Below are 12,863 nucleotides of genomic sequence, written 5' to 3' on the forward strand. Positions count from 1 at the left end.
TATTTTTCCTCTTTCTATGCAGGAAAATTTGCAATCACTAACGATTTGTGTGTCACTAGAAACTATCCTTGGGAAAGTAACTTGTCTATCTCGCTCATTGAACATAAGATTAAATCCTCTAGTTCTTCTAGGGCAGTGGGACCTAACGGTCTGGCAAATGTCAGCTTAAAAGCAAATTCAGAGGTTTGGGCGAAAGCCCTTTTTCTTTTATTTTCTGACATTAAGATTAGCCGTACTATTCCGGCTTCTTTGAGGGTCTCCTATATCATTCCAATATATAAAAAAAGGGACAGGCGGTTACCTTCAAATTACTGCCCTATAGCAATTATAGATGCTGAGTCAAACATTTTTGCGCAGGTCTTGTCCTGAAACATATAGTTGAATGGGCCGAATCAAATCACATCCTATCTGATCAACAGTTTGGTTTTCCGAAAGGCATCAGACAGAAATAGGGGGTCTGCTATTTACCTTGCTGCTCGAAAAAGCTCGCAGGAAATTAGTGAGTCCTATTTTTTTGGTGGCATCTATTAATCATTCCCTTGCATTTGATGAAGTGGATAGAATAATACTATGGTCAAAGCTGCTGTTTCTTGGGATGCCTCAGGGGATCTTAGAAATTCTTATCTATCTTCATGAGGGTTCAGTAATTCAGAAACATTTAAATATGGAAGGCAATTTATCACGTATCATAAAGGCATCTAATGGATTTAGGCAGGGGTGTTTATTTGCTCTGACTCTTTTTAATTTATAAGTATCAGATGTGGGTGAGCCCTTAGAAACTACTTTCTTGATCTCTCCCAATGTTGAGGGAAACAGGATAAGTTGGTGTGCCTATGCAGAAGATTTCCTGCTGGTTGATGGTGCTCCTATTGGCCTTCAATGGAAGCTCGCTGCTCTTTCTCTTTATGTTACGGAAAACGGCTTAATTATAAATGAAAAGAAATCAGTCATAATCTGTTTAACAAACCAAACAAAATGCCCTGTTTTAGATGGACCCTGGATAACTATACTTTGATAAAAATAAGACCAATGCGTTATTTGAGTTTCCCTGTGCTAAGTGGCTGCACAAATCATCTGTACTGGAATTAGGTTTTAGATAGAACTGGTAATTTGATTTCTCAGTTCAAAAAGTTGGCTCAAAAATAAGGCCAATACTCCTTAATTCCACACCTAAGGTTTTATAAGTTAAAAGTGGTATCAAAATTACTTTATGGTTTTAAGATTCTACCCTTTTACTCATCACAACTTTTATATAAGCTTGAATCTAAAATATGGTGCAAGGTTATTTCCTACCTCCGGAAATGCGTTCCTTTAAATGCTATATGCTTTTAACTGAGTCTTTTGTCATTGGGCTGTATGGCTCTATGGAGAAGGATGGCTTTGTATTGAAATTTGCTTGTGGCACATGAAAACTGTCTTTATGCTATAATGAGCAACAAGTGAAGAATGGGTGCCTCAACGTCAAAATGGCTACCGACCCTTCAGATCGATTGTCTTCAAGTTCTTGAAAATATTGGATTAACGCACAAAACTCTATTATCTAATCCTGATAGAGTAAAGCGGTTTCTGTATTACAGAGATTGGTTGAGTACAACTGAGAGTGTTCGTGCCACTAGGATAAACTATCATCTAGTCCAAAATGGGAAGCTCATGGCTAATCCGGAGTCTTACCTTATCAAATTTCCTGATCCTAATTGGTGCACTCTCTATTCGAGATTTCGCTTTAACGTGCTACCTACTGGTGAAATCCTTCAAATCCGTGCACGGGATAAAATAAAACATATTATATGTCGTTTCTGTCATAGCAATCTAATAATTGAAACATTGAAACATCTGCTATTGGAATGTGATGGCTTCTAATTTCAACATGTGAGTGCATTTGGTAAATTTGTCTATGACCCTGCTTGTGTTAATATTGATGATTTATGGTGGAATATGCTCCATGGGAAAACAATAGCATTAAAATTGGTTATTGTTAGATTTGTATGTGAAGATTGCAGGCTAATAGATGTCTCTAACAAAAAGATGACAGATTCGGAAAACCAGTGTTTCCAAAACTAGTGTTGCATATACTAGATCATATAGGTTAACTGAGGTTAAACGAATGTGCTAAATTGATCGAAAGCTGATCTAGATGAAATATTATGTTGGCCTTAAAATTGTATGCAGGTAGTAAGTTAAAGCCTCAATGATACACCACTGATGACCAGAGATTTTCTGCCTCTAGAGGAATTAAATCTAAGTCAGTTCATAAATGCTATAAAGAGGTATCTGGGTCAATGTCTAAACAGTCTTCTTGCCCTCTCATTGAAAATGATGGGTTATTATATGCTACTCTTGTCATTATGTGATATAATTATGATCGTGATTTACAGCCTTAAGCATTGCAGATAGGTTTTGTTTAAACCAAACTGTCTTTTGGACTGTAATTTAAATTTTCTGTTAACATAAAAAATAATGTATGTCAGAATTCTTATGTTTTATGTTTACTTGCTTTTTTATCTTTTAACTTATTGTAACTGTTTTGTAAAGGTTTATTACTTATAAACCATAAACAAGTAAAATATATATATATACATATATATATAAACATGAGAGAGACAAGGAATGTAAACGAAGGGAAGAACGAAGGAGACATTAGGCAAAGAGGGAGAATGAGAGGTCAGGAGAGGGGAAGCAAGAAGAAGTAGAAACTCAAAGACTGAAAGAATGTAGGTTACAAAGAAGGCAGGAGGAAGAGGAATCAAGGGAAATTACAAGGGAGGAAGAAATGAATAGAAGCAGGGGATTTAAGGATGATGAGATTTATTATTTATGCCGTAGAAGCATAATACCCATAGAAACACAAGAACAAATCGAAGAAGAGAGAGAATCACAACCGTCCCGTGGGGGATGGCAAGAACCATTAGATATGCCAACATGGAGAGAGGAAGTTACAGAAAGTATAGGAACAAGAATGTGAAGAGTATGTAGACACATGAGAGATATGGAAGGGCATAGAACTCAAGAGGGCGAACAAGAAGCATCCTTCAGGGGAACAGGAGGAAGCTTAGGTGATGTTAGGATAAATGATCATAGGATTATATCTTTAAGCAGGATAGATTTTGAGGATGCAGAAGAGGATAATAGTCACACAAGTTGGGGTATAATGATGTCAGTTGAGGAAAGGAAATAAAATAAAGAGCTCAAGAAGAAGGCGTGTTTGGGTTTTCAAGAGAATCAAGCGTAGATAAAGGGGTAAAATGGCTAGATTTAGAGAACCCTATAAGAAAAACGCTAGAACCAGTATCATATATTGAACAACCACAAGTACGATCGTACAGTAAAGGGTATGCATTCCCACTCTATCTGAGTAGACTAAGGGCACTGCCAGGGAGACAACAAATAGGTGATGATAATGCTAAGGAGGGTGGTTAGGTATGACAAGGGATCAGGGTTTTCACAATTCCCACTATTAGAGAAAGGAGGGGGTCTACCACCATTTGTACCATGGCCCCAGATGGATAAGGATCATTTAAAAAGCACACTGCCGCGTTTGACTTCCAGTGCAGGAAAATGGATTAAGGAATTGGAGAAAAGGACGTCAGCGATGGAGTTAGCTATCAGCGTTATAAAAGGCCTATTGTCATCTATTCTAGGGGAAAGAAATGATGATTTTTTTTTAAAGAGCAAGGCACCCAAAAGTAACTGCACAAAATACAATGTATGATGGAGGGCCATTCAATAATTGTAGAGCAGATATATGGTGAGCGGTTAGAGTTCAATAACCAGATACATCAGTTATTGGGGCGATATTGACTAGGAAGATGAGGGAGTATGAGGACCCCATTTCGTTTATTCAGGATATTTAAGATAAATGGAATGCAAAGACGTATGACCCATGGGATAAAACTGTTCCATTATTTTACCACATATTATGTCAAGGGCTGACAGAACCAGTACTGCGGCAGTTAAAGAAACAGGTGGGAATGGAAGCAAAACCATGGCCAGAGATTCAATTGGCAATCGTGCATTATTGTAGATAATTGAAAGAAAAGGATGAGAAAAAAGCTGAAAGAAGAAAGCAAGAAGATGCAAAGTTGGTGCAGAACAAATGGTCAAAATATATCATAGAGCAGGAGTGCACAACTAATTTGACAGAGGGCCGACAGTACCTTACGTGAAGCCTATAGTGGGCCGAAAGATAAATGTGGGTGGGGCGGTAGGCGTGGCGGGTCGTGGCGTGGCAGGTGGCTTTTTCAACCCCCCCCTTTTCATTAAGCACATGGAAAAAGAATACGTTTTTGAGGTGTAACTATTTGTATTTCAAACTTACATTTTATACTACACATTTTCCATTGTTGTTTATTTCTATTTAGTTATAGCATATCATCTTTAATTAAAGTATATATATTTTATTGACCCTTGATTGGACATTCCGTTTTTTTGGACTACTATACTTTGCTGTTTGGTTTGGCAAAGAGGAGTTTGGCCTTCGTTGAATCAGGTTTCCACAAAAAGCAAAGGATGTTCATCTCCTAATTGTGCCTGTTTTAGCTTTATTATTGGGTTCACTCTTGGAGTGTGACACTATGCTCCATTGACCCAACCAAACATTATTCCCCATGGCCACCACCTCTCAACCAAACACTGTGCCCCATGGCCCAAGCAAACACTATGCCCCGTGTCCCCACCCCCCAACCAAACACTCTGTCCCATATCCCCCAACCAAACACTATGCCCCATGGCTCCCACCCCCAACCAAACACTAGCCCCATTGCCACCACTTCCCAACCAAACACTGTGCCCCATGGCCCCCACCCCCCCAACCAAACACTGTGCCCCATGGCTCCCACCCCCAACCAAACACTGTGCCCCATGTCCCCCAACCAAACACTATGCCCCATGGCTCCCACCCCCAACCCAAACACTATGCCCCATGGCCCCCCACCCCCCCACCCAAACACTATGCCCCATGGCCCACCACCCCCCCACCCAAACACTATGCCCCATGGCCCCCCACCCAAACACTATGCCCCATGGCCCCACCCCCCCAACCAAACACTGTGCCCCATGGCCCCCACTCCCCACCCAAACACTATGCCCCATGGCCCCCACCTCTCAACCAAACACTATGCCTCATGGACCCCAAACAAACACTATGCCCCATGGCCCCCAGTTCCCAACCAAACACTATGCTGCATGGCCCCCAGTCCCCAACAAAACACCATGCCCTCTGCTCCCCAACCAAACACTATGCCCCATGCCCCCGACCCCCAAGCAAACACTATGCCCTGTGGCCCCCACTCCCCAACCAAAACTATACAGACTACCAAGCATACACCATGCATAAATACTCATATAGACCAAAACCCCCACCGTACAACCTACCAAGCATACACCATGCATACATACCCATACAGACCCAAAACCCCCACCATACAGACTACCAAGCATGCACCATGCATACATACCCATACAGACCTGAACCCCGCCACCCCCACCCCAGCATACAGACTAACAAGCATACACCATGCATACATACCCATACAGACACGAGCCGCTGGTTGTGACAGGGTTTGGATGCATTGGGCATCTCAGCAGGTGGGTAGCACTGGATGCAATGCCTGCTGCCAATGCGCAGGACCTTACTGAGCTAGGGCTTGACGTGTGACCTCCTGCATGCGCTTCTGCCAGCCTTCGCCACATCACTGGTTGTGACGGGGTTTGGATGCATTGGGCACCTCTGCAGGTGGGTAGCACTGGATGCAATGCCTGCTGCCAATGCACAGGATCTTACTGAGCTAGGGCTTGACGTGTGACCTCCTGCATGCGCTTCTGCCAGCCTTCGCCACATCACTGGTTGTGACGGGGTTTGGATGCATTGGGCACCTCTGCAGGTGGGTAGCACTGGATGCAATGCTGCTGCCAATGTGCAGGATCTTACTGAGCTAGGGCATGACGTGTGACCACCTGTGCGTGCCTCTGCCAGCCTCGGCCACAGTGCTGGTTGTGACGGGGGTTGGACGGATCGGAAAGGCTGGCACCCGCAGAAGCTGGATTCAAATCGCAATTCTTGCAACAATTGTTTTTTTAATGGCCTTGTTTTTATCAAATATATTGCTTTTGTTTACCCGTTAAGAAGGGTAAAAACGTGCACACTGCATATAACATGGGGGCAAAACTTAAATAGGCTTGGGGCAGAGATGTATCCCACTGCACAATGGGCAATAAGTACTGATCATTTGAGACAAGTCCTCCATGGACCAAAGTGCCAAGCACGCGGCTGCCTGGCACCCAATGCCATGTTTTAGTTCATGCGGCACATACAGTTCCACTTTTGAATTACTACGTAATAAACAAATACGCTTCTCACTCACTTCTGTTTTAAAACAGGTGCTAGTACTTTGCACCGTGTCCTATTTATTTTTTGGGTTGCTGTGGGGTCACGGAATCCCCCTTACAGCGCACCTAGCAGTGCCCCTTGGCATGTGATTGTGAAGAGATGCACCAAGGCGTGTTCTCGACCCCCCCCTCCCAGCCCTCTGTCTTTTAGTTCCCGTTTGCTTCTGAAGATTCTAATGTTGCCTCTCTATTGAGACATCAGCGAATTGGACTGCATAGCTTAAATGGCCTACATTGGCGCACAAAAAATAATACACAAGGGAGACTGCTGGCTCCCCATCTTTTGATAATTAGCGTCTATTAACCGTATCTTTATCTCCATTATCATGTATGCACCCTCTACCCCCCCCTCCTCAAGACTGCTTTTAATTCTAAACAGCGGAGAGGGGACATACATTGTAAAGGAGATAAACATCATGTTAATAGCCGCTTTGGGTAGAGGTGCAGACAGTCCCTGTCATCAGTTTACTTATGTAATAAAATGCGGCCAACTGCTTGAAGTGGGCCATATCTCATTACAAAAGTAAACACTGTTGGCGGGACGCATTTTGCGGGATGGAGGGCCGCATTTTGCCCGAAGGCCGTATGTTGTGCACCCCAGTCATAGAGGGAGCAGTGCGGACAAGCAATGAGGGAAGCACGGCGCAAATAGTACAATTCCCACAGCAAAATAACATAGTCAATACTCAAGATCAGAATGGGAATAATTATATGCCTTGAGGCAGAGAGAATGGGCTTCGAGGAGGAGGACAGGGAGGATTTCAAAACCCTCAATGAACTTGAGGATTTCATGCTGGACACTCATTGATATGTTGGAATTGTGGGCAATTAGGGCACATGGGCAGAGTCTGTAGAAGTAGAGCAGCTGCCACAGCAGAATTGGCAATCTTCAAGAGGAGGGATGGGATACGCTCCACAATATAAGACAGATCCACAAGGATATTATGGCCAAGATCGCACGCAAAATCAGGCACACGCGCCACAACCACAGCAGTTTCAGCAAGCTCCACCACAAACACAAGTGTCACAACCACAGCAATTCCAACAAATAACAATGCAAATACAAGCATTACAAGGGCAGCAACAGCAAGCACCCATGCAAATGCAACAGGCACCCACTCAACTGGTACAATGTAACCCACTGCAACACACAGGCACATTACAATGGCAGATGGATACAGGACCTACACAGATAGTCAAACCCAAATTAGGGAGCGTGACTGTGGTTGGAGGATATCTTTTCACAGGCACAGGGATTCATTTATTTCCACAATAGGACAGCCCACAGGACAATCTAATGTGTTCAGTATTATTGGTAACACCAGACCCCCAAGAGAAACCAAGGGTTGAGGTGATGATAGAAGGAAAGACACACTCATTCCTTGTAGAAACAGGAGCGATTTGTTCCACTGTCCAGAAGGGAACATTTTCCGTGTCAGGCATTGCCATGAATGCTCAATGATTTACTGGGGCTTTGACTTTAGTTCCATTTACAGATGAATTACCTATTTCTATAGGAGAACACAAGATGTCTAGGCCATTGATATATTGTAGACAGACACCAGTGAATATATTAGGACGTGATTTGGTGACAAATCTCAACTTGACAATATATTTTACTGAAAAAGGCATATTGTGTTCCACCCCGGGAATACATTATATAAATGTGAGGGAACCTATCCTAGCTTTCAGAGGAAGAAAAGCATTATGAGGAGTCCCTCTAGATGAGGAAGTATTCTTATATGGAGTACATGTTTTACTATCATGGTTACCTAAATTAACAGATAAAATAATAAGGTTGCTAGGTACAATTTTGTTGAGGCCAGAAATACCCATGGATGATGAGAAAGGGCAAATTATTCCTTTAGAATTAGAAGCAGGAGTGGTAAGAGAAGAAAAGTTGATGCTTCATGTGACAGACGATGAGGGAAGAGGATGGAGGACAATGATAGCCTTCAAAGAAGGATATAGATTGACAGATCTGACAGATGAGAAACTATTTAAGGATGAATATTCAGATGATGAATTAGTACTCTTTATAAGTCTCCCTTATTGGATTAAGGTTGAAGGCATAGAGGTACCACAGAGAATGGCATTGGTGAAAATAAAGGCACAATTTTTTCAGGAAGACATGGAAAAAGTGCAAAGAGTTTTATGGACCACAAGTCCATATGACGTGGGCTTATTGAAATAAGGTCTCTAGAACTGAAATAAAGACAACTATAGAATAATTAAAGCGGGGATCCAATATTTAAGTTTTTATGTTGCAATTGTCCATACATTCTTACTTGCTGTGTTCTCTTATATACTTCAGTCTTCCCTCCATTGATAAGAAGGAATACGAATATAGTGACATTTTCGGGGAGCCAAAAAATGGTGTTATTGTTTTCAGAATTGTTTTGGCAATCATTTTACAGTTTTTGTTATAAATTTGACTTAACAGTTAAAATTATTTTAAAAAATGAACTAAAGCAAAAATAAGGTGAAAACAATGGATATGTTTCAAGAAGTAAGAACTATAGCTTCACGAAAAATATGTACCAAACGAAGAATAATTTGTGGATTTTTTGTGGGTATTCTGATCTTGATCATTCTCCTTATAAGATTGGCACTTACAAATATCATAAGCAGTGAGAAAGAAGGAAATAAGACATCCCCTATCACTCCCATTGTTCCCATTTTCCAGATTAAAAGACCAAAAACCCCATTATGGTCTGGTGTTAAAAACAAACCTTTTCCCAGACAAAAAGAGGTGCTGGAGAAGATAATGAAAGTATTAATTCCTATCTATATAAGTCGGCTCACTTGACAAAAAATGTAAGGTATCAGAACATGAAAGAGGTGGGAGGAAGAACATCAGAAGAAAATTGCTATGTCTGTTTTTTTAATACCCTATGCCATGAATGTGGTGTGGACATTAATTGCAAGATAAATGTCTGCTCATGATACCAAATGTCTCAGTCATTTAGCAGCTTGCACTACATGATTCCAATTTGAAGGGAAGTGGGCAACTCTAAGATGCCCATCAAGACAAACATTTCCCTATGAAGACACATATGTAAACACAAAGAAGATTGTGAGTAGATTAGGATGGACATACAAAAGACTTATGTATCCGTCCCAATTTGGAGAAGAGATACAAGTTGTTGAAATTAAGAGAATGAATTGTTCCGATATGACTGTAACATCAGGGGAACCAGGATGTTGGGAAAGGACACAGTTGTTGGTGTATGGGCGTGTAGCAATCAGCACTGGATGGGAAAATGGTTTAATATCATGCCTGGCACACTTATTGAAAAAATCAGGAATTCATGAACTGCAGAAGGTGAATGATGAATGCCTAGAATCATGGGCCAAGTATGTAAGACTATTAACATGGATTGAGAACGAAGCAGGACCAGTACATATGTCACACTTGAAGAATGCAACAACCTGCTTCAAGAAAGATGACAAGGTCTATGTTGGGAAAAATAAAGGATGTGAAGAAATAATTGATTTACTGGGGATGAATGGAGGAACTGCACTTCTAATGGATTGATGTTGGACTTGTGGATCCAGAGCCTACATGCAGTTGCCTAAGGATTGGGGAGTGTGTTCCATAGTAAATGTACATGTCCCAGCACTAGTGATTCCCCAAAGTGACCTCCATATTGAATGAAAATGAACGAATATAACAGAAGGAAGAGATCACTTCTTCGTTGACTAAAAAGAGAGAGTTACTTCTCATCAAAGTCCAAGAGGCTTATGACAACATTCCGAATGAATACAAACTATTCAGCAAAACTGCTATGATATTGACAGCTATGTTCATACCAGGACTTCAAATGGCAGTAAATGCCAAGTGGCTCCAGATTACAAGATGGGAATTGTTGCAGACGGTCAATGCAACAATAAAAGGATTTGATGCAATAAAGGAAACCGAGAGCCATCAGGCTGATGACTGTCCAGAACAGGAATGTTCTGGATCTGATAACAGCAATGGAAGGAGGTGCATGCGCCAAGGTCGGAACTTCTTGTTGTACATTCACATCTGCTCATGATGGAGAAAATGGGACATTGACAAAAGCCATTACTATGCTGACAACGTTGCATACACAGATGGAAGACAACACTGATAAAACAGCAGGAGATGATTGGTTTTCATCATTGATTGAATCAATTCCATCATGGTTGGCAAATGCTTTTAAACTACTTGGAGCAATATTACTATTAGTAATGTTGGGATTCTGTCTCATAAAGATCATCTTGGGACAATGTCAGAAAACAATAAAAAAAGCTATTGGAATGAAAATAATAATTGACATTAACAAACATACTGAAGAACAGATGCAAACAGAAGAAGGTGCCTGAGGAAATATAAATAAGAGTTCTCTTGCACTTCCAGGAACAAAGTTCTATTATCCCCAGGATTAGAAAAAATATATGGGACGATAGATATTTTGTGCACCAGCAGGAGATTGTTGATTGGTGATCTGGAGCATGGATGAACACCTAAAGTATGCGGGTCCCCTGAGGAGGGTAACACGAATGATGATTGAAGAAGATGAAGCAGGAATTGCAAAAGAGGAAGCAAGGAGTCTGATCAAGAAGGCGACTAGAGGGGTGAATGTAGAGGAGCAAGTGGATGCATTCTCCCTAGTCAACACCCCCACACCCAAACCCTACTGGAGTAACAGACGAGGAGCTATAATTGGGAAACTCATGTACAGGTTTATGCAAAATCTCTCTACCATGTCAACTGCATAAAAAATGAAATGTTCTCAGGCAGCCATGCAGAAGATGCCCTCATGTGGAAACATTAGAGGAAACATACCAAAAGGGATGTTCCTTGCCGAGTTGTTGAAAATCTGCCATGAATAAAATGATGCGCACCATAAATGCATGCTAAACAAAGTCTTATAACAGCAAAAGAATATCCAAAAGAAGATATATGACCCTATGCTGAAAAGATATGAAAATACTTAAGAATTACGATGTAACTGAAGCATCAATAGAATCACATACGTTATGATGCAGTATTTATGAATACAAAGAAGAATGAAATGACCCCCGGTCAATAACTGTAAATACACTAAATGCAATAGTAGAAAGAATGCATAGAAGCTTATGAGAGGTATGTATTCAACGTTTAGGACTAAAATTAGAACAAGTTGGAGGACAGCTCATGTAAATAAACCCAGTTAGCTCAAAATGCGAGCCCAGAGTTTAATATGGAAAGATGATGAAGATGCTGTTTTTCTTGCGAAATAGGGGAGTACCTTGGCTTTGAACCAAGGATGCTATTTCGAGAGATAAAGAAAAAGCACAAAGGGAGTTCACGAGCAGACAATACTCAAGAACATATTTTCAAAAGATTAGGAAGAACACGAACATTAACTGATGTCAAATATTGGGTGATTAAAAGGCACAAAGTCCATATGGGATAGAGTGAGCAAGTCTCTGAAAGGACAAAAGAAGATCTGCACCCAGCAAAAGTGGCATCAAAATAGGATAAAAGCACTGTTCATATGGACGAATTCATGGTCTTACAACACGTAATGAAGAGCTTGCAAACAAGGGCTATTCATTAGGCCTGAAGCTAAGATAACACTGTACCTACACTCGCTAAGATGTCCTGAGGCTGTGCTGACTGGCAAGGCCAATCTTCAAATAGAATACACTGGCATACTTAGGAAACAAAGAAAGAACTGACGTATCTCCGACCATCCTGGGTTTTGTTTCTATGTACGTGCTGCTAGCAAGCCAAATGTCCAAGGTTGGATTTGACCAATTAGAATAGCCTGCCATGCACTGTTACGTACAATGTTGCAAAGTATTATCCAGCTGCTACATTTTCTGCTATAACGAGTGCCTTACACCACATGTTTAGAAATAGCTCAGGGTGTGTCTCACAAATAAGAAATCACCAATGAGAGACTAACATGCACATTTTCTATAGGTAGAGAGGATCCCATAATCCAATCGAACCCCTTGATAGATCTTTAATGTTTGCCACGTAGGATGACATCATAGATGACGCATCTAGCATTGTATAGGTAAAAACAAATGATAAGACAGTGTGATCCTGCATGAATCGAATTGATGAGTGAATATTTGCCATGCTTCACTTCTTGAGATTAAAGCAGTACTTTTCCATCTCCTTTGGGTCTGTCCAGTTATTGGGTCCAAATTATTTTGCATGGAAATTCCATCTAGTGCAACAAATGCTTCAAGGTGCCACAGCACAGCTGTGACTTTATATTTGTAATGTTTCATATGATTGCCGTAAAGTACCTCACAGTAAATACTTGTGTTCTTGTTCAATAATCTAGCAGTGATTGCTTGCTAGGTTTGTTCTGGGCTGGATCTATTTATCTCAGAAACCAACAATCTCCTACCTTGTAGAGCAGTTTGTGTGATGGATGCTTTGACTTCATGAACGTCGAATGGTTTTCCCAATAGTTTTACAGATGTTGCTTTAGGGAGAATGCCAGGGGTCT

The sequence above is a fragment of the Ambystoma mexicanum genome, chromosome 9 (genome assembly GCF_040938575.1).
Source record: "Ambystoma mexicanum isolate Mex_15411 chromosome 9, UKY_AmexF1_1, whole genome shotgun sequence".
NCBI lineage: Eukaryota > Metazoa > Chordata > Amphibia > Caudata > Ambystomatidae > Ambystoma > Ambystoma mexicanum.